Genomic DNA, 22916 nt, shown 5'->3' on the forward strand with positions numbered 1-22916 from the left:
CCTGTTTATGTTTAGTATTTTTATTGTGTCGACTTGTATAACATTTTTGTTACACTGAAACAGTCTCATCTCTGCATCTTGGGATCCTGTTAATGGCTACACGCCGCCCGTGACACTGGGAAACTTGACCATTGTCCAGCATCCAGGTATTTATTTCAGTTACACTGGTTGTATGTTTGGCTAAAAAGTTAGTGAATCGATTTAAAGTTACTGAATCGTATCGTTCTAAATGAAACAATATCGTCTTTGAATCATATCGGCAGCCACGAACTTTTGCTGACACAAACTCCTTGCTTTAAAACATCCTGATTTGTTGTTGTCTTCTGACTCTCCCCCACACCCCTTGTCCACAAGTGCATCCTGTCACTGGCAATTAACACTTAAATGCATTAAGTCCTCTTTTTAGGCACTGTTGCTGTTGTACTGAGGTGCTGTTGCTTTGTCCGATATTGATCTGTTTTGTCCTCACAACCAAACCTTTCCATCCTTGAGCACGCGGTGGAGTCGCACAGTAGCACCATGGCATTCGATGTGGTGCGTGCAGGGGCACTCCTAAACGGAGCATGGCCTCCTCCTACTGGTGGGATAAAGCAAGGATTCATTAGGTTTAGCTCTTCCTAATACAGATTACCAATCTGGTGCGTTAGCTTGATTTGGTGCAATTTTTTGATTGCTTTTTCTTGTTTTGCATAATTTTGGATGTTAAGGTGTTACTTTTTGTTTTAATTTTGCTGTGCTTGTATTTCTCTTTGGGTTTATCTATCATGCTACTATTGACATGTATTTTTTTTGTTTTCTATACGTGCAGTGTTTTGTTATATAATCAAGTGAATGTATTTTTGTTCAGTCTCTCGAGAAATGTTAAGATCATTTAGAAAAAGAAAAGTATAACAATAAAATAGTAATAAAAGAAATATAGAAATACAAAAACAAAATGGGGTATACAGCACATCAAGTGCAGCCCTTTAATGCTAACAAGTGTAGGTATTGACAAGCCGTTGTTTTAAATGTTTAGTGAAAGCTTTACGTGTTTAATGTCATTTGGTATTGAGTCTGCGCCCTGGCACCTCTCACAGACCAGGCTGACTGTGATCGTTACGTATGCGGTGCATTTGAGAGGCAGAGCTGTAAATGGCTTGTGTTGCGTCGGTCACTGCTGGTGTTGTTTTTTTCTCGTCTGCTTGCTTCTAATTTGGCTGATATAACGTCAGCCGGAAAACTTTGCTCGTAGTACTGAACGCGGTGCATTTGAGAACTACAGTGAACAAGGCTGACAGATTATTTCCCAGTTTGCCATTACTGGATGTTCACATGAATCACCAACTTCACACAGATCATTAAATAAAAAAATAATTAAAGTCTTACAGATCACTTAAAGACATAGCTAAATAATAAACAATAAATATAGCAACTACAGATCAATCTGTCAATTTCAGACTTTAAATCATGTACTGATTTAAGCCCCGCCCACTTCCGGTTAAACCACAACCATTTCCGGTTTATACCCGGCCTACGCAGAGTACAGATATGGATACAGTTCATTTAGATGGGTGAGCATATACACACAGTGGTGTACTCGCTCCTCCCTAGTTGACATCAAGTATTGGGGTTTTGCGTTTAGGAAGAGCAGATAAGGATTGCTGTTGTATGAGGGGTGTTCTAACTTCATTTTGCTTCCTCATAATGTCCAATAAACTGTTATTTTGTGGTCCTGCATTTTCTGTGAACATGGTCTGAGTGTTTCAAGAAGAGACTGGTTACACTTGGAACTCAGGGGTCTTGGATCTGCTGCGTCACACCAGGTGCGTTAGTGACATTGCAGGGTTTGTAATTATTTGTGTGGTTTCACGTTTTTATTTTTTGTTCAATAGGCAGTGATGGCACCGGTGTTGGCATCGAGTTGTTTTAGTTGTTTGCCATGTATGAGTTCATTCCATCTGAGACTTTTGACCTAGATTTCCTACAAATGCTGCTTTGTGCATCTATAGCAATGTTTTTTGCCATTTAAGCAATTTCACTCTCCAGTGTAAATTGTTCTCACCTCCTGCGCAGCTTTTGCCATTCCTCCTCCAATGCATGCTTTTACTTTAAGAACTTGTTATGCCGCCAGAACTGCCAAATTCTCAGCAGCTGTCTTTCGAGCAGATAATGTGATGTACTGGAGGAATAACTTGATTCTGTTCTCCTGCTGCCAGGATCTGAAATGCTGTCCTGCGGTTGCACGTTATCCTCTAGGTCCAGTGCATGGGATGGGAACGGCACTGGAGGATGATCTAAATTACAGCATGTGGTTGGTCTGAATGCTCATTTATCCACGCCTTGACTTGTTCCTTGAATGTAACACTGTAGTACATAATGCTTGTGAACCATTCGATTTGCTTTTCCACTTCATAATCAGGGAGTAGAGGTATCAATTCATTGTGCAGGTCAGTGGCATTTTTACACAATGAAATGAGGTAATCCAACACTGAAGATATTTTTGTAGTATTTTCGTTTTATTTCATGTGCACTTTTATTTGTGGGAATGAGTGCTTTGATCTTGTTGAAAGCATTTTTGCGTTCTCGCTGAAGCTGTTCAGTATTTTCCAAGGCTTTAGCTGTCAACTTAATTTCCCTTTTTTCTGTTTCCATGTTTAACATTGCTCATCAAATACATTTGCAATGCACATCAAAATAATCAAACAAACAAGCAATATTAATTCATCAGCGCTGCGGCCTGCACACCAGTGAATACTTAAAGCAGGTAAATGTTGCGCCACAATGCTTCAATAAACCAGCATATGTGCACTCAATTTACACTGTTCTCCTTTGAAATACGGTGCATGCGTCTCGATGCGGATTCCGTAATCCACGGACAAGAACGAAACAGGTGGCCTACCTGTTTCCAAGAGAGTGCATGGCAGTGGTGTGGCTTAGCTGACGTGGCTCCTTGCTTCTCTGGCGTGCTCCTGGCGCGATGCCCAGTTTGGCGGCTTGTGCGCGGTGTGTGTTCTTTAAATGGCTTTTTTTGTTGACACAATTTTGCAGTCTCCTTGTACCTTTTTAGCCGCTCAGAGGGTCGGAATGGGTCCTCCGTCTTGATGACATTCTTGTACAGAGATGCTGAATAGGCTTTGGCGTGGTGCAGGTTTATAAAAATCAGCTTTGATACTGATCAGACCAAACCAGGATGGCAAACAGATATTTTGCATATTAAATTGATGGCTGCAGCTGTGTAAAGAAACGTGACAATATACTGTAAATGCATAACAAAACAGTCAACAAATTTAAAATGGAATTTGGGGAAAAATAAAACAGATTTCGGATTTAATAGGACCCTAATTCCGGCTTCCCAGCCTTTCCCAGTCTTTCTTTCTGCTGCTCATGCAAGTGTGCGCCATTTATTGCTTCTGTGTGCATAAGCACGCACACCTACATGTGCCCATGTGACCAAGCCCCTATACACAAACTTGCAGCCTAAAGACAAACTTATAACCTGTCTCCTTATACACACACAATGCCACACGCTAGTCCAATAATGGAGGCTATTTTGGCGTCACTGGGCGTAAGGTAACATTCACTGGGCCCCCAACCTGTTGCTACCACACTCTGATGGTGGAGGACAGCCGCCTCTTGGTATCCACCTTTTCAATTAACCTTATTTTACTATGCTGTTTTAAATCTGAAATGTGGCATGAATTATATAATAAAACATGCTTACTATAAATAAAAATGTGTACTTTTAGATTCAACCACTTTTTTTTTTAAGTTCTGCCACAGTGCGCCCCCGTTCCACTGACTCTGACAGTGGATGCTACTTGCTGCCACTCGCTCATCTTCCTCTTGTTTGTAATGCCACTATTGTGTCCTCCAAATATTTTTTTGCGGGCCTCTAGCTCTCCAACTAAGGTTTCCACCTCAGTCTTGAAGTTCCCCTTCTTTGTCTTTGGCTTCTCAGCAGCCATGATTCAGAATAACCGAGTGAAATGCAGTCAAGGGCCATTAAATACAGTCAAACCTGTCTTAGTGGCCACCTGCCTACAGCGGCCACTGAAAAATCCCCCGCAGCAAATTTACATGTTATAGACCCTGTGTATATCAGTCACCTGTCCAACGCGGCCAGCGGCCACCCATTTTGTCTCCCTTGGTCAATATCTGACCGCATATAGTGGCCAAATTACCGACTCCAGTAGAAGCTTCATGCACGAAAAAGTTTCGTTTTTCAATCAATGAAGCCGTCGTGTGTAGACTTTAATTACTGAGTCCTAGCTCAGTCACAATCATTCACAAGATCTTCTTTTGAGCTTGCTATTTCCTGGTCAAACATGTAACTTTAAGAGCATTTGCACCAAAACATTACCGCAAAGTAGGCTGGGAACAGGACGTGCTCCCAGCGACACTACAATAAAAAAAGTTCGGTAGTACTTAATTGAAGTATTTTAGAATGTACTCACGTTATTTTTGATCAGTTCTCATCCACAAATCCATCAAAGTCCTCATCTTCTGTATTCGACACAAAAAAAAGCCATCATCTTTTCCGTTTGCTACTAGTTTAACTTGTCAGTGTTATCCAGCTCCGAAGCAAAGAAGGAAACTTCTCCTGTTGCTTCTGCCAACTTTATTTATTGAACGCGGCTTCCAGAGAGCAGTTCAAAACACACACATCTCTCAGCATCGTCTCTCCTTCCTGCTTGCCCACAAGGCAAAGTTTAAACAAGCCCCACTACATAGCTGTCCAGGCAATGACACCGTTTGTTTCCTGGTGTGAGACAATGTGCACTGGTCAATACTGTAATGCCGCTTGTTGTGGGGAAGGAGAGACTCACGTCGTCGATACACTTTAATCGCTTTTATTAACAGCGGAGAACACTGCAGGACTTTACATCCACGCCAACATAAACACACTTCCCAACTCTCTTGAAACTCACAGCTAGCACTGAGCCTAGCTCTCCTGCTCGGGACGCCCACCGTCACTTCCCGTCACTTCCTGATGAACTAAAGCTGTAATGACACTCTGACGTATAAAGTAAAATATTAAAAACAAGCGTAAGACATTGCTAGCACAGCTTTGTTCTGTGGGTCGTGGATAATAACAAGCCTAGTAGTCCTGTACAACTTTTATCCGCAGTCCCACGGTGCCCTTTACTGGTCAACATTATTATTTTTTCCCCCTTTTTTTTCTTTTTTTTTCCTCTACTGGTCAACATTCAGACTGGACGCCAACCTGTCTATAGCAACCCTCTAGTGGCCGCTATAGACAAGTTTGACTGTATTGCATTGACCATTTATGACGAATTGGAGGCGTGAAGAGGGCGTGACATGGAGTGGAGTTGTGTACGGAAACGTTTTCAGGTCAAAAAGGCAAAGTATTTGATAGTTTCAGCCTTCACACCTGAATGGTGTTCTGGATGCCTTTCAAACTGTATTTTTTTGAAAATCTAAAAATGCCAGCTCACCGTTTCCGTATGGACAAGCAAATCTGCTACAATTTTTAAAAACAATTATGTCACAGCCCCTTCACCGTCATGTGACCAGAAGTGAGCTTTGACGACAAGCCAACATATGAATATTTTGAGTGTCATGACTCACCGCAGTCAACGTTCTCCCGGTATTTACTTAGCTTGGACTCCCAAAATGACGCACTGTGATTCCACTCTGTCGTACGTCTCTACGAGCCTTGAAAAGCTGAAGACAACGGACGTATGTGCATTATGTTCTATCTTCTTCCATGGTTTGTTGTGTCACGTGGTTCTGTCCGTGTAGCTGTTCACAGTGCCACATGTAGATGACCCTTGTTTTCACTCAGTTATCCGTTCTTGTCTGGATGCAACTATTGACTAATCCGGCACAGTGTGAACGTGTTTTTTTTTCAACCCGCCAAATAAAAAAATCCCAAGAACGTTCTCAGGTGGACAGGGCGTTAGACAGCAGGTGAGATCTGTGTGAACTGTGTGCGTACACCGCTTTTTTTAGGTCTGAATATTTTTGTCCGTACGCACATTTTGGTTTTCTGGCATACAGAGACTTAGTCCAGATTTCCACGCGCATTTTTATAGATGAGACCCCAGGTACCCAGTGCTAACAGTCAGTCCCAGTTGTCTCTTATTTGATGCCTGTGAGTCACGCTTGCAGACATCCTTGAAGCGCAATGCCAAGCGACCTACTGGGCAGCGTCCTGTAGCCAGCTTACCGTACAGGAGGAATGCGGCCGTCCAAGCCAACCCAGTCGACACTTTCAAAGCATGAAATGCATGCTGAGAGAACCTGCTTTCTCCATCACAGGGGCGTTTGTCCTGTCACGCGATACCCATGTTGTGTCACAGGCAGCGCAGATGGAAACTTTCACGGCAGTTCTTCTGTCTGGCGTAGGTCGGCCAGGACTTGCTGCAACACAGCAGTGTAGGAGGATGCACGCATGCTATATCTTGCTCCAGTTTGGTGGTCAAGGTCAGCTGGCTGTTTTCCCATGCTCTCTTGCTTAACTTGGACAGGAGGCAGCAGCTTTGGGTCTACGCTTGTAGAATTGAATAATAGAAGAATAGAATTGTACATCTAAATGCCGTCAAGTGCTCAACAGATTTACTCTGCCAGGGAGAAGTGTGATATACAATTCCCCTGTTATACATAATTTATTTGACTTTGATGCTTGTTATTAAGCAAATTTGGAGCGACCTGACCGGAGCAGGAGGGGACAGAGAAGAAGAGAAAAAAAAAACAGGGGGGGTGCGGGGATGTGAGGGGGACAAAAAAGAGAGACAAGGACAACAGCAGCAACCACAATGACAATGCTGTCAATGACAATCACACATAATAGCAGTCATGAAATGATGAACTATGATAGTAATCACAATGACAATACTGCATTGAAACAGTCACACATAATTGTAGTCATGAAAGAGACGCCCACGCCGGAAGCGCCAATCCCCCGCCACCCCCACCCCCAGGGAGCGAAGCCCAGCCCGCCCCGGGCCAACCCCCGCCTGACCCCCGACACAGGGCCCCCCCCGCCCAGGGATGCAGGAGGCACACCCTCCACCCACCCGGCGGAGGCACGGGCGGCAGAGATGTATCACCCAGCAGCCGACCCCACGGAGCAAACCCCTGTATGCCCTCCTCCCGCCCCCAAAAATAAATAACTAAAATAAATAAATAAAAGTACACACACACACGTACATGCGCACATACACACTCCTACGCACCCACGCGCACGCACATACACACTCCTACGCACCGACGCGCACGCACACACACGCGCAGACACGCAGTGGCCGACACCCGACACCCATCATGTGTCACTAAGAAAAAATGTTTTATCTTGAATAAAGTCATCCTTTTTTGTCAGAGTCTTGGCTCACTTAAGCAAATATGGATAAAGATATTGCAATTAGTGGGTATAATGTCTTTCGATGCGATCGCCCAAGGAAAGGTGGTGGGGTAGCAATTTATATTAAAAATAAATATAACGTTACCCTGCTATCCTCCCTCTCCATAACTAAACAATTTGAAGTCTTTACCTTGCCCTAAGGTTGAATTTTGCACATCGTCAAACTCTTACTATCATAGGGTGCTATAGACCGCCCTCTGCATCTCCTGACGCTCTATCCTCACTCAAATCATTTGTAGCTGGGTTAAACGTCAGTGAGCTGCTTTTGGTCGGAGATTTAAACCTCGACTGGTTAACTTTATCAGACAACCTTAAATCGGTCTGTGATTCTTTAAATCTGACTCAACTTGTAAATTCTTCAACCCGCCCAAACACCAAAAACCCATTGAAATCATTTTTAATCTAACTGATTTTAACAAACACCCCCAAAAGTACACACGTATAGGTGTATTTGCAAATGATCTCAGTGATCACTGTGCCGTCGCAGCAACAAGAAATACTAAAATCCCCAAATCTAAGCCACATATTCTCCTGAAAAGGGATTATAAAAACTTTTGTGTGCAAGCTCTTTTGCATGACCTGGCCACGTTCAAATGGAGCAGAATCTCCTTATTCAATGATGTTGAGCTGGCCCTGAATTAGGCCTTTAATGTCCACATGCCGTATACAAATATTATTGTATTACAAAAGTAAGTATATATTTCTTGCCATAGATTATCACTTTGATCGACTGAAAATGATTTCCATCCATCTTCTGACTGTCGGCTTGTGACTCAGTATAGGACAGTAACAGATGAGTGAACTTTGTCAGCAAATGGCTCAATGACTTGGTTAATTCATACTCGGACGTAAAAGGGGGTGGTGGAGATGCAAGAGCAGTGGTTGGACCAAATAGGAGTCATTTCATGAATGAAGGAAACAGTTGCAGTTGGCAAAAAAGGGAGAAATGAGGAATAAACTGTAACATTTCAGTAAGTGTTGCTATTGTAAATCTTATATTATCTATGCAACTTTATTTCATGTTCTAAATGAATTTCTTTACATTTTTTATTTCTTCTTACAGGAAGTAGTGAGGAAACTACACAATGTCCAAGATGACCCTATCAACAAATATGATGCACAAACTGGGTAAGATAACATTTTTATTTTTGAGTTGTATTGAATTGTAAACGTCTTCTATACTATGCCAGCTTGCATGCCATGTTTCTCGCCTAATCACAGACTTCCTTTGTTCTCCAGTGTCTCTTGTTGGAGACAAAATTTAAATTGTCCACAGCCTACTAAAGGTCAAAGGACCACTTTAGAAAATTAAGTCAATTTCACCTCCCCTTTACATGTTTGTTAATCTCCAGTTATGAGAAGGAAAGAAGACTCACACTCCAGATTAGATCTAAAAAAAGTATTGAAAATAAGTCAGACAGAATAATTGCGCAGCTCCGGAGCTCCGGACTGATTCTCTTCTCATGGACGTCTTCCGCCTCCTCTCCGAAGGGAGAGAAACAGGTCCCAATCAATGGTCCCTTCTGCCTCTTTATAATTGTTTTGCTCGGACAATTGGCGGCAGTCTCTCCATAGATAACTTCCTCCCGGATTCTTGGACGAAGTTGTGACACCAGCAGTTGATAGTCTGAGTTGTTTAGGCTACATTCTGTGACCATATCTGGCTGCTGACACTGGGTGGCCTTCAGTTTATTGTATACTGTGTGTGCACCCTACTACTATTACAAGTTAACCTTTGAGACACTTGCTCATCTACCCAGCTAATTATTTAATAAGGCATTATTTCTATAAAGTACTTGTAATCACTCATTCACTTAATCATAAGAGTTATATTTATTCTGTACTTATATTAAGGCACTCACTAATAATTCAATCAATAAACGTCAATACAAACAGTTATTCTAAAAACTGCTTGTATATGTTACTGAATAAAATCACTCAGTAAATTACATTTTGACTACAATCTTCACCCCACAACACAAAGGTGACAAGGAGACCATATTGGGTGAGTTACATTGTCCTTGTCCTGTACAACCTAAGAGTAACTGATATTTAATATGTTCATCCATCCACCTTCTTCCGCTTATCCGAGGTTGGGTCGCGGGGGCAGCAGCCTAGGCAGGGAAGCCCAGACTTCCCTCTCCCCAGGTACTTTGTCCAGCTCCTCCCGGCGGATCTGGAGGCGTTCCCAAGCCAGTTGAGATACATAGTCTTTCCAACATGTCCTAGGTCTTCCCCGAGGCCTTCTACCGGTTGGACGTGCCCTGAACACCTCCCCTGGGAGGCGTCCGGGAGGCATCCTGACCAGATGCGTAAGCCACCTCATTTAACTTTTCTAGATGCAGAGGAGCAACGGTTCTACTCCGAGCTTCTTCCGGATGACATGCTTCTCACCTTATCTCTAAGGGAGAGCCCAGCCACCCTACGGAGAAAACTCCTTTCGGCTGCTTGTACCTGCGATTTTGTCCTTTCGGTCAATACTCAAAGCTCATGACCATAGGTGGTAGGAACGTAGATTGACCGGTAAATTGAGAGCTTTGCCTTTCGGCTAGAGCTCCCTCTTCACCACAACGGACCGATGCAGAGTCCGCATCACTGCAGACGCCGCACCAATCTGCCTGTCGATCTAGCGTTCCATCCTTTCCTCACTCGTGAACACCCCGAGGTACTTAAACTCCTCCACTTGGGGCAGGATCTTATCCTTAAACCGAAGATGGCACCCCACCCTTTTCCGAGCGAGAAGCATGGACTCTGAGGTGGAGGTGCTGATTCTCATCCCAGCCGCTTCACACTCAGCTGCGAATGAATCCAGTGAGAGTTGAAGGTCAAGGCTCGATGAAGGCAGCAGGATCACATCATCTGTAAAAAGCAGAGACCCAATCCCGCAGCCACCAAACCGGAACCCCTCAACGCCTAGAAATTCTGTCCATAAAAGTGATGAACAGGATCGGTGACAAAGGACAGTCCTGGCGGAGTCCAATCCTCACTGGAAATGGGTCTGACTTATTGTCTGCAATAGGAACCAAAATGGTCATACTGGGAACAAACTGCCGAAATTAGGTGGTCCGGTACCCCATATTTCCGGAGTACTCCCCACAGAATTCCTTGAGGAACATGGTCGAATGCCTTCTCCAAGTCCACAAAACACATGTAGACCGGTTGGGCAAACTCCCATGCACTCTCAAGGACCCTGCCAAGAGTGTAGAGCTGGTCCACAGTTCCACCACCAGGACGAAAACCACACTGCTCCTCCTGAATCTGGGATTCAACTATCCTAGCGGAGCCTCCTCTCCAGAACCCCTGAATAAACCTTACCAGGAAAGCTGAGAATTGTGATCGCAAGATAATTGAAACACATGCTCCGGTCCCCCTTCTTAAAAAGGGGGTCCACCACACTGGTCTGCAGATCCAGAGGCACCGTCCCCGATGTCCATGCGACACTGCAGAGTCGTGTCAACCAAGACACGCCCAAAGCATCCAGGGCCTTAAGGAACTCCGGGCGGACCTCATCCACCCCTGGGCCCTGCCACCGAGGGGTTTTATAAACCACCTTGGAAACCACAGCCCCAGAGATAGGAGAGCCTACCGCAGAATCCCCAGGCACTGCTTCCTCACTGTAAGACGTGTCGGTGAGATTGAGGAGGTCTTCAGTATTCCTTCCACCAGTCCACAGCATCTCGAGTCGACATTAGCAGCACACCATCACCACCATACACTGTGTTGACCATGCACTCTTCACCCTCCTGAGACGGCGGATGGTGGTCCAGAATCTCTTCAAAGCCGTCTGGGAGTCGTTCTCCATGACTTCTCCGAACTCCTCCCATGTCCGAGTTTTTGCCACAGCGACTGCCAGAGCCACAGACCTCTTGGCCTGCCGGTACACGTCAGCTGCCTCCGGAGTACCATGGGCCAAAAAGGCCCGATAGGACACCTTCTTCAGCTCGAGAGAATCTCTCACCACTGGTGCCCACCAATGGGTTCTGGGATTACCACCATGACTTGCGACCACAGCTTTGATCAGCCGCCTCGACAATGGAGGCATGGAACATGGCCTGCTCGGACTCAATGTCCGCCGCCTCCTTTGGAACATGGTCAAAGCTCTCTCGGAGGTGTTAGTTGAAACTCCTTTTGACAGGGGACTCTACCATACGTTCCCAGAAGACCCTCACAATATGTGTGGGCCTGCCAGGTCTGACCAGCATCCTCCCCCACCATCGGAGCCAGCTCACAACCCCTCTCATCACTCGAGTGTCCAAAACATGTGGCCGCAGGTCTGATGACATGACCACAAAGTCGATCATCGAACTACGGCCCAGGGTGTTCTGGTGCCAGGTGCATACAGTATATGAACATCCTTATGCTTCAACATGGTGTTTGTTCTGGACAATCTGTGACGAGCACAGAAGTCCAATAGTAAAACACCGCTCGGGTTCAGATCAGGGGGGCCGTTCATCCCAATCGCACCTCTCCAAGTCTCACTGTCGCTGCTAACGTGAGCGTTGACGTCCCCCAGCAGAACAAAGGAACCCCCAGAGGGAGCACTCTTCGGTACTCCTTCTAAGGACTACAAAAAGGGCGGGTATTCTGAACTGCTGTTTGGCGCATAAGTACAAACAACAGTCAGGACCCGTGCTCCCACCCGAAGGCGAAGGGAAACTACCCTCTCGTTCACCAGGTTAAACTCCCTTGGGTGGGAGGTTAGTAGGTTGAGGGAGGTTGGTTTTAAATAATTTTCTTTTTTCTTTTAATTTACTAATTTTATTGTATTTTATCTATTTATTTATGTAAGACATGTGTGACGTGTGGGGACTGTGTGCGTTGCTGTTGCTGTTCCCCCCCAGTGACTGGCAGTTGTTTGGCATCGTCGGTTGCTCTGGGGGCCGGCTTGGTGAGTACGTGGTGGAATACCCGTGGTGCGTGGGGGTCTCGGATGTACAGTTTGGGCTTGGGGTGGGGGATGTGTGGTGCCGGGGTGCGGGGATGCTTGGCGGGCGGTCCCCAGGCTTTGCTAGTGTCTGACTGGTTTCCTCCGTTTTCCGACTGGTGGCTGGGTGATGGCGGGGGTCTGCGGCGTGGCGGGAGGCAGTGCTGGCAGGGGCACGTGCTTTGGCGTCCGGCGGAATATCGCTCCTCTCGTGTGGTGCTTGCTTTTCTGTCCCTTCCTGGCCCTCGTCCTTCCTGCTCCACTGCACCAGTTCACATACGTATAGGACTTTGGGGGGTGGGTCCATGGTCGGGCGTGGCGGGAGCGTGGGGTTTCCTTGCGGTGGCTCCTTTTACCCTGGCATGCCTCTGACTCAGTCGCCCCTCAATTTTAACTGCACAATATACACTGAGGGTTTGGGGGTCCTGGGAAGGTGACCATACATCAGCTGTCCCCAATTTTATATATACTGCTCAAAAAAATTAGAGGAACACATCGAAAACACATCAGATCTAAACTGGGGGAAAAATGATCTTGAATATTTTGTGGGTGATGTATTAGTAACAAAATGATGCCACATAATTTGATAGAAATGAAAATGATCACCCTATAGAGGGGGGAAATCAAAGACACCCCAAAAATGAAAGTGAAAAAATGATGCAGCAGACTGGTCCATTTTCCCAAAATGTCATTGTAGCAACTCAAAATGATTCTTAGTAGTTTGTGTGGCCCCCACGTGCTTGTACGCATGCCACACAACGTCGGGGCATGCTCCTAATGAGAGTAATGAGATGGTGTCCTGGGGGATCACTTGGGTTGACCTGGCTTGTGAGGCATTTTTTTTCATCAGTTTTGACTGCCCTTCCCGGGACGACCTGTTGGGGCCAGTTGATGCTGAGGCTTGCGTGGAGGGAGCGGTTCCCGGGAGCGGGGACCTTGCTACTGGTCGGCTGCATGCCGCAGTGGTGGCTTGGCGTTGCTGCGTGGTGGTGGCTGCTGAGGGGGCCGGGCTGTGTGATGGGGTGCGGCTTGGTCTCGCTTGCGGGGACCGTGGGCCTGGATGGCAGGCGGGGGGTGGGGAGCATGCACCTTGGTAGCTCGGGATCTGTGTTGTGGGTCTGGGACATCAGGATCCCCTACTTCGCTGCACCTTGGGTGCCCTGCGCAGTGTGTGTGTGTATGTGACTGCATTTATTTATTTGTATTTATTTATTACCCAGTTTTTTGGTGGTTTTTTTTGTTATGGGGCTTCACGGGGGTTTGCTTCATGGTGTGTTCAATCTCTGCCACCCGGGCCTCCATAGGGTGGGGGGGCGATACCGCCTCCGTACCTGGCGAGGAGGTCCTGTGTTGGGGGTCAGGCATGGAGTAGACTGGGGCGGGACGGGCTCCACTCCCTGGGGGTGGGGAGTGGCGTTCCCGTCTGGGCCCGCTGGTGTGTGGTCCCCTGTGCCTGTCTGCCCTGTGATCTCTTGTTGGTCTTGGGGGTTAGCTGTCCTCCCGTATCTGCGGGTTGGCTCTTGGGCGACTGGTTTTTACTCTGCCCGTCCCCATGGGGCTTGCTGGGTGGTGGGAGGTATCCCCTCTCCTTTCATACATTCTCAGTGACAATTACACGTACGCGCACATTTATACACGTTTATATACATGAAGACATGCGCACATACACAGAGATACCTGTACACGCATACATATACACATACTCACAGTACATTTTAGGTTTTTATTACAGTGATGGTGATGGCGGCAATATGATTATAGTTATTACAATTGTGTGCATTACAGTTATTGGCATTCTGTTCACTACTATGGTTACTATGTTCAGTACTACTATTACCACTGATATATACAACAATTTCAGTTTCAATTCAATATTATCACTCTGGCTGTTGATTATTTAGTTCTCTCTATCATAGTCTTTATTTGCTGATGTAGTCCTGTTTGTGTTGTTTTGTTATTGTCATTGCAGTTGTTGTTGTTGTTTCTGCTGTTCTTGTCTCTCTGTATATCCCTCTCTGTTTTATTTTGTCTTCTTTTCTATCCTCTCCTGCTCAGGTCCGGCCGGTCCAAATTTTTATAACAACAAAACGTCAAATTAAATCTATATACTATCCATTATCAATTTCAGTATTTTACACTTTTTCCTGGCTGAGCAAATCTGTTGAGAATGTAAGGGCATTTAGATCAACAATACCATCTGCCGTAATGGCTAAAAAAAAAATCTCAATCTCTCTGCCTTGTTCACTATATTTGTCTCGAAAGCACCGCGTTCAGTACCACAAGCAAAGTTTGCCAAATGACTTTATATCACCAGTCAAATTAGAAGCAAGCAGACGGGGGACAAAAAAAAAACCTGCAGAAACCGATGCAGCACGAGCCATTTACAGCTCTGTCTTGCCAAATGCACCGCGTATGTAATGAAACACGTTTGCCAATTAACTTTAGATACAAACCATCTTGCGTCTTAAATGGGAGCTACATTTAATCTCATGTTAACATAAAGGAACAAAAGAGAATGTTTTAGTAGTGCCCAGTCATTTGTACAATTTGTGTTTTTTTTAGTGTATTGTCATTTCCAGTTTACATGTAGTGTGATTTAAAAAAAAAAAAAAGAACAGCAACCAAAAAAACCTCTAACTCTTTACAGACATCTTGAAGATAACACAATCTATAATTCAAGCACTTTTAATTGTTAATGGATCACAACGCAGAGCATAAAAATGTTAGTGGTGAAATTAGATAGGTGGTGTATTTATGTAAGGACGGCATGTAATATGTAAATTTATTATAATCCATAAAAAATAAGGGCCATTAATTTTATAATATTAAACATTTTAAGTGGTGAAATGAACTCATATGTTAAAAATAAACATGTAATGGAGCCAATATAGATTTATCCATCACTGCATGAAAACATCATGCTGCTGTTGACTTAAACATATTTGTGGAAAGTGTTGCTACTTAATATGATACTGATGGATATCATTTGTCATTTATGATAAACACCATTACGCACCATTGTACTATCCAGACTAGAAGCTACATGAAAAACACAAAGCAGCAGCTGAATATTTAATATTTTTTTTTTTTATTCATGGTAATATTATACGTTAGATTAATATTAATTTTAAGGGTTTATAGGGTTTAAGTTTACAAGACAGAGCTAATATGTCCTCGGCGCTCAGTTTCTCTCTTTTCTTTCGACAGTTTATCAAAAAATAAGATTAATAGCAACATTTACTTACCACAGCCTTTATTTGTGTCAGGGCCGTGTCCGTAAACTTAGTCTTATTACTTTTCAAATTATATGTATAAACTCTACTTTTATCTTCATGTTGGTTATGTTGTTTCACTGGCAACATGAAAATGCAATAGCTATCTAGACATGTAAAATAAAGGATTACTGATTTTGTAAATCACATGTGTCAAACTCGTGCCCTGGAGGGCCGAGAAGCTGCAGCTTTTCTCTCCCACCAGTTTCTTCAGCAGGTGGTTTAATTGATGAGCTCCTTCCCTCAAACTGAAGGTGTTGATCATTAAAATCACCTGTTTTAGTGACTGGCTGGAAAGAAAACCTGGAGTGTTTCGGCACTCCATGGCACGAGTTTGACACCTCTGTTGTAAATATTTTGTCATGAAAATACCGTTATTTATTTCAGGTGCATGTGTAACAACTGCCAGACTATACCACAAGTCATTGCCAAGAAACTGAGGAAATTCACTAAGATGTGAGGAGGTGTGTCACAGAACTGTCAAGCTTCAAGGCGTGGCGTCTCGATGCAGATGTACTGAGAATTGCACACTTTGCTTATAAATAATAAAAACATCAAATGTTAATGGTATATAATTATAAAATGTAATATCAAAGAAAACAGAAACTATGCATCATTAATCTGCACCAAAACAGAAATGGTTTCGTCCATTTCTTTTCAGGAAATACAGATACATAGCATACAGGCAATTTGTGAGGATGTGTTGGGGACACTTGGGAAGACATCGCAATGTGCCTCTACCATCATTCGCTGTAAATGTGATCAGCAACACCTTTCCATCAGCTGAATATGTTGCATTCCATCTACCTCCTCTGGAATGACAAACCAGATTAATATCTTGACAGTTTCTAGTGATAGTCTCCTTGTCTGGGCGCTGAAAACCACTGCTCAGCGGAGGGTGTTCTTCTGGATCAAAGCCTGGCTGATCCTCGGGTTGTGTTTTGCAATGCTCAAGTAACTCTTTGGATATATTACTAACAAAAAGGAAGTTTTCATGGTGAATAATAGGTGAAATGTAGTACTCTTTCAGAAGAGGTTATTGAAACAGTTTACAAATTCAAATCTTTTGTTGAAATACTTGTTTATAAAAAGAGTATTATTTTTATTATTACTCTGTGTATTGAATAAAAAAAACACTTGAAAACTAAATCTTCAAGATTCATTTTGCAAACAAAAGGACACAATATTATAAAACCAAAACTTTCCACAAAAAATACTTTAAACAATTTACCAAAAGTAGGGTTTTGAAGACGTTTTCTGGCTGTGTAGCCATCTTTTTTCCATTTGGGAAAATATAAACCAAATCTTGCTTGGCCTCCCACTGTTGTTTTTTTGTGCTCTCTCTGCATTTTTAGTGGAATGAAGGATGGCCATGATTGTTCTGAAAAAGAGGAAGTACTTTTCAAATTTGTACCTGGAAAAAAAAATGAAATTATGTCACATATGATGATAATTTAATTTATAAGCAGAATATTTGATGCCTTATCAAGTAAGACGTTTGTGTAAACAACCAAGGAAGAGATCAAAGACTGCAAAGACTTTGCAATAACATCTGGTTGACCAGGTGGTGTTGAGACCACTGACCAGTAAAGGTGGTGTTCATTCAGTCTGACAGCTGATTGCAATCCTTCTCTTTAGAAACGAGATTCTCTTTTCCAAACTGAGAAAAAAAAAAATACTTTTTGAAGAAATGTGTCATAATAATAAAATCTAATGTTAACTTTGCAAGAAAATACCAGAGAACCACAAAAATTGAAAAATAAACATATTTTTGCTTACCTTTAGCTATGTGCCATATGCCAAACTGATGAGTTATTCGAGGCATACTCTCCCTCAGCCATTTTCTAATCTGTACGACGGTCTGTTACTATATTCAGTATATCCAAGCCTTGGTCCTCCAGAAAATGAATTGATCGTATCAGGCCTTCCTTCTCCATGTGAGTCACACCACCAACTTCATTACTCTGGGGAAAAAAAAAAAAAGACATGACATTTATCAGATACGCTTGCAGAATAGTCTAGAGTTTCTTCATCATGGTTATTGACAAAAAAATTAAATAAAACTATTTCCACAAATGTACCTGAACAAGTTGTGTGTCAATAATGGCATTTGCTTGGACTTCTAGCATGGTACAGACCTGATCAAAATCTTAAGACCAGTTGGAAAATTGCTAGAATTTGCATTTTGCACATTTGGATCTTACATTTGGAGGTTTTAAGTAGAGCTACATTATGCAAAAGCAAGAAGGGGGAGTGAGACAAAAAGCACTTTGAAAAAGTAATTTTTTGAAAACAACAAATCAACTGAAATAGGCTGTTTATCAGCTGATCAAAAGTTTAAGACCATCGCTCAAAAAAGAACAAAAAACTGACCAAACCAGAACAAAAAATGTTCTCAGTAGGACTCAGTAATGAGTAGCTCCACCGTTCTTGTTAATCACTTCAAAATTAAAAAAAATTGTGCACGCTTGATGAAATTGTTTCCAGGAGGCTAGTGGGAACATTGCTCCAAATGGTGAAGATGCCTTCACGAAGGGCATCAACTGTCTGGAACTGATGGCCATTTTTTATAAACTTCCCTTGCCATCCATCCCCAAATGTTCTCTATGGGATTTAAATCAGGGGAACATGCAGGATGGTCCAAAAGAGTGATGTTATTCTCCCTGAAGAAGTCCTTGGTCAAGCGAGCATTGTGAACTGCAGCGTTGTCCTGTTGAAAATCCCAGCGTTTACCACACAGACGAGGGCCCTCAGTCATGAGGGATGCCCGCTGCAACATCTACACGTAAGCCGACGTCGTTTGATGACCCTGCACCACCTGCAGCTCCAGTGTTCCACTGAATGAAAAAGCACCCTAGATCATGGATCCCCCTCCGCTGTGCCGGGTAGAAAACATCTCAGGTGGCATCTCCTTGCCATGCCAGTAACGTTGGAAGCCATCTGGACCGTCAAGGCAAACATTTTCTAATCAAAGAATAAAACTTTTTTTATCTTTCAATGTCCCATATTTGATGCTCCCTGGCAAAGTATAAACAGGCAGTTTTGTGGCGTTGAAGGAGACGAGAACTTTGAATTTGTTTTTGGTTTTTAAACCATTTTCCATAAACCATTTTCAGTAAATAATAAACGAGTATCCGTTACGGATAATGCATTTTTGCAGAGTACGAGCATGAAACATCTCGTCATTATTCTGTGATTGGCCAGTCACACACAGCGACCGCCCCTGACGAGACTGGCTGCAGCCACAGAGGAGTTGATTGGTCCCTCATTCACGTACACAGTGCAATTGGCAAGTTCAAAACGGCTCATGTGGCATTGCCTACTGCCCCCACTTTATTAGGTTTTCCTCAGCTCGCCTCTATTTCGGTTTGTATGTAAAGTTACTTGGTAAGTACGCGGTGCATTTGACAAAACAGTGCTGTGCAGGCTTGTGTTGCGTCAGTCAGTTACGCAACTCAATTGGGGTAGCATGACCGCTTTTTTCCTTGAAATGTATTTTTGTTGTATTCCATGAAGTCATTATAAAACAGGCGTGCCACCTACAATATAAACATTTTGTTAATTTTCATTTGGCAGTACACAGACAGTGCTAACAGTAACCTCCATTGGCAGGCCACAACATTAGGTACACCTGTACAAGCGTTGCATCAAACATTCTGCCTGTATGGCTATCATACTATATTATATACATAAGCGTGGTAAAATATTACACTCCTCTCAATACGTTGCAGTATGCACATTGCAATTTTAAGCTTGTTTCGTAATGTACGCGGTGCATTTCACAAGACAGCTGTATACAGCTCGTGCGTATACTGACATTTTTTTTTTTCGTCTGCTTACTTATAATTTGCCTGGTGATATAAAGTCAGTTGGAAAACTTTGCTTGTAGTACTGAACGCGGTGCTTTTGAGAAAAATATAGTGAACAAGGCTGACAGATTATTTCCCTGTTTGCCATCCCTGGATGTTTGCATGGATCACCAACTTCACACAGATCATTAAAAAATAATCAAATAATGAAGTTTTACAGATCACTTACACACATACACAGTACACATATAGCTGAATAATAAACAATAAATACAGCAACTTCTGATCAATCCATGTCAATTTCAGATGTAAAATAATGCACAGGTTTAAGCCTCCCCCATTTCCAGTTAAACCACGCCCACTTCCGGTGTATGCCCCGCCCACTCTGCGTACAGCTACGGATACGGATCATTTAGATGGGTGAACAGATACAGAGTGTAGTACTCGCTCATCCCTAATAATAATATTTGTATGGATTATAATATTTTTACGTTTTACATGCTGTTCTTACATAAATACACCACCTATCTAACCACCTATCTAATTTCACCACCAGCATTTTAGCTTTGCATTTTGATCCATTTGCAATTAAAAGCACTTGGATTTTCGATTGTGTTATACAGTCATGGACAAAATTATTAGATCACCCTTGTTTCTTCTGTTTCTTGTTCAGTTCAATGCCTGATACAACTAATGATACCTTTGTTTGGACAAATATAACAATGACAACAAAAATGGCTCATAACAGTTAGATTTTTGGCAGTACAATGCTTTAGCTATTCATGTAAGAACTTAAGCGATTTTGGTTATTGTCAAGAAAACCATGGAAGTTGATATCAGCTCTTAAATTAATTGTATTTGTTATCATCATCATATTTGTCCAAACAAATGTACCTTTAGTAGTACCAGGCATTAAAATGGATCAGTAAACTGAAGAAACAAGGGTGATCTAATAATTTTTTCCTTGACTTTATCTTCAAGAGTTGATGACATCACAGTATTTATGGGCTAAAACTTTCCCTTGTAAAATTAACCAGGTTGAGAAACGTGGGGACAGTTTGTGGGCGGATTAATTCATAAAATATTTTTAAAAGACATTATGTAAACAAGACATAATGTACGCTCTTCTGTACCAACTTGGAAACAGTGGTAATTCTTTCTTGTTTTGATGCCTGTGTGTTGGTATGTTCTGCTTTGACTGTTTCTTTCCTTAATAGTTGGAATAGCATCCTTTTTTTTTTGTGTTCATGCTGTATTTTAAAGCCAAAAACCTATTGTAAAGAAGATGTTCCTTCGAAGTAATCATCAGTGAAATGATCACTGCAAAGGACAGAAGTCCATTTCTCTCTCATTCTCTGTACTTGTGTCGTCCATTGTCTTAAACCTTTGTCTTTTGGAAAAGAATACAAACTTAAAGTATCACTCGGATACTATGAACATCCAGCAGCAATGAAACATTTTGGTATGACTACTATTTTAATGAAAAATGTCCTGAACCAAGTCGACGATCTACCTTGAGAAGCGTTCAACTTTAGTGGAGTGGTGATACCCCAATGACATTACGTCCAGAAATGAGTAGTAGTAGTTTTATTCATATCAGCATTTCCTCAATTTAAAATTTTATATAATAACATTTTTTTTATGTTACAGTCATCATTTTTGCTAGATTTTTCCCTACTTTTAGCTGTTGTCTTGTTCAATTGTATTTTTAAAATGTGCTACTGGACCAGTAAAAAACAACATTTTGGACAACCCTGCTTGAAATGACAGCGCTTTGGTGTTTTTAGGAATCTGCTGCTAAAATAAACTGAGCTCGTGGGCCGGTCTGAAGTCATTCCCAACTAGTTGAATGAATAAAAATCCCTTGCAATTTTGCGCATCACTCTATACTATTATTATTTTAAACTTATACATATTTAAGCAAATGTTAATATTTGTTTTGCCTAAATTAAGCATTCTCAAGCATAAAAATGGCTAAATTAAGTAAAACAAAAATTTAATATATTCAGAAGACACATTCAAAGACGTGATATGTAGTATTATACTCTGGTCACAAGGTGTCAGTAATGTTACTGTAATGTTCAGTGAGACACACAAGCACTAGACTTGACCACTAGAACAACAGGCCTTTATTGCAGATTTCAATGATCTCACAACAGGCACAACGCCCGTAACTCAATGCAAGCTAAAACTCAATTCTGAACACCTCCTTTTCCCAACTCAGCTCCCCTACAGTAACACACATGAGAACGAGTCTTATTTTCTCTTATGTCTACTATATTGGGGAATACAACTGTAAAGATGATGATAGGCTATTGGTTCATGTCTAGAGGCCTCTAATAATGCTAAAAAAAAAACATATTTAGAAGGTTTCTATGCCGTAACTATGAAAATATTCAATTTATAAATAAGGAACTCTACTTCACAGAAATGTACTTATCAGAGTCAGGTCTTGCATCAATTAACTGCAACAAACAAGGATCACTGTGTTGCATTATGTATTGAGTTACTTGCTTACATAAAAAAAAAAAAAACTCAGCATTTATTTTTGAGTTGTGCTCAAAATACAACAATATCATTATTGTTTTCCTGTTCATGACTCATATTTGACATACTCAATTTTAAATGTCTTTGTTGTTATAGAATATCATTAGCCTTTTGATTATAAATAGCATAAGCCAAGCTTCATAATGTACTGAACTTTACAATTGGAGAAAATTAATGCTGAGCGGAGTTATGTGCCCTGTCCCATTTGCCTCATTAAAACGGTGCCATATAACTTCAACATCTCTCAGACAACATTGTGTGAAAAGAAAAATGTTCCTTGCCAAGTTTGGACACATGAGTGTGCTGTTGGTCTGTGTTTGAAGTGGAAAGCCGCTGCAGAAGGATTAAGCCAAGCACTCCACTCATCTTTCTTGTTGTCCCTTCTGCACTTCCTCTCCAACATCTCTCCATATTTGAATCATTATTTATGGTAGGAACGATCTTTAATGGGGTACTCCTGAGGCTGGAGCATAACAGACACACCAGAACAGTCCAGTAAGTCAAAAGACTCCATCTTCCATGCAACACTACAATTACAGGGTCTCTTCAAACTTCTATAAAGGTCAGCATCTTTATTTTCAAAGTTCAGCATATTTTGTATTTGAGTTGAACCAGGAAATACACAGAAAAGTTTTTTCTGTGTATTTATTGAAATACACAAACATCCGCCCAGCATCAATGTGTCAACAAGGATCAGCACTCAGCAAGATGTCAAATGCATTCAAGATATTTTTATTATCTGCTGAATGAATGAATCTGACTGCCAAATTGGAGGATTAGATACCTAAACTCAAAAACCTATCCAAACTGGACTTTCAAACAAAACAGAAGGTGGTCAGAGTTATACAAAGTAACAGATCTTTTCCTGGGGAAGGATAGGATGCATGTAATCCCTCATTAATGAATAATTAATTAATTCCTCATTAATTGGTTCCAGACTTTTTTCATTCATTCTCTATGCTGCTTTTCCTCATTAGGATCGCGTATGCCGGAGCCGGGGC

General features: G+C 42.3%; 1 protein-coding gene across 7 annotated transcripts in view; it reads left to right on the top strand.

The window, feature by feature from the left end:
• LOC129189766 (uncharacterized) overlaps positions 1-22916 on the top strand; it is a 69261-nt gene that overhangs the window by 26041 nt on the left and 20304 nt on the right. The window contains exons 2-4 of one of the 7 annotated variants that reach the window (XM_054791823.1): positions 64-146; positions 8427-8491; positions 15947-17976. The gene's annotated coding sequence lies outside the window, so the exon portion shown is untranslated. Of the gene's footprint in view, positions 1-63; positions 147-1121; positions 2291-7480; positions 8335-8426; positions 12178-15946; positions 17977-22916 lie in introns of those variants that run through there. The other 6 variants (XR_008572868.1, XR_008572866.1, XM_054791822.1 and 3 more) reach the window with 6 other exon arrangements.

Source organism: Dunckerocampus dactyliophorus, chromosome 11 (genome assembly GCF_027744805.1).
Source record: "Dunckerocampus dactyliophorus isolate RoL2022-P2 chromosome 11, RoL_Ddac_1.1, whole genome shotgun sequence".
Lineage (NCBI taxonomy): Eukaryota > Metazoa > Chordata > Actinopteri > Syngnathiformes > Syngnathidae > Dunckerocampus > Dunckerocampus dactyliophorus.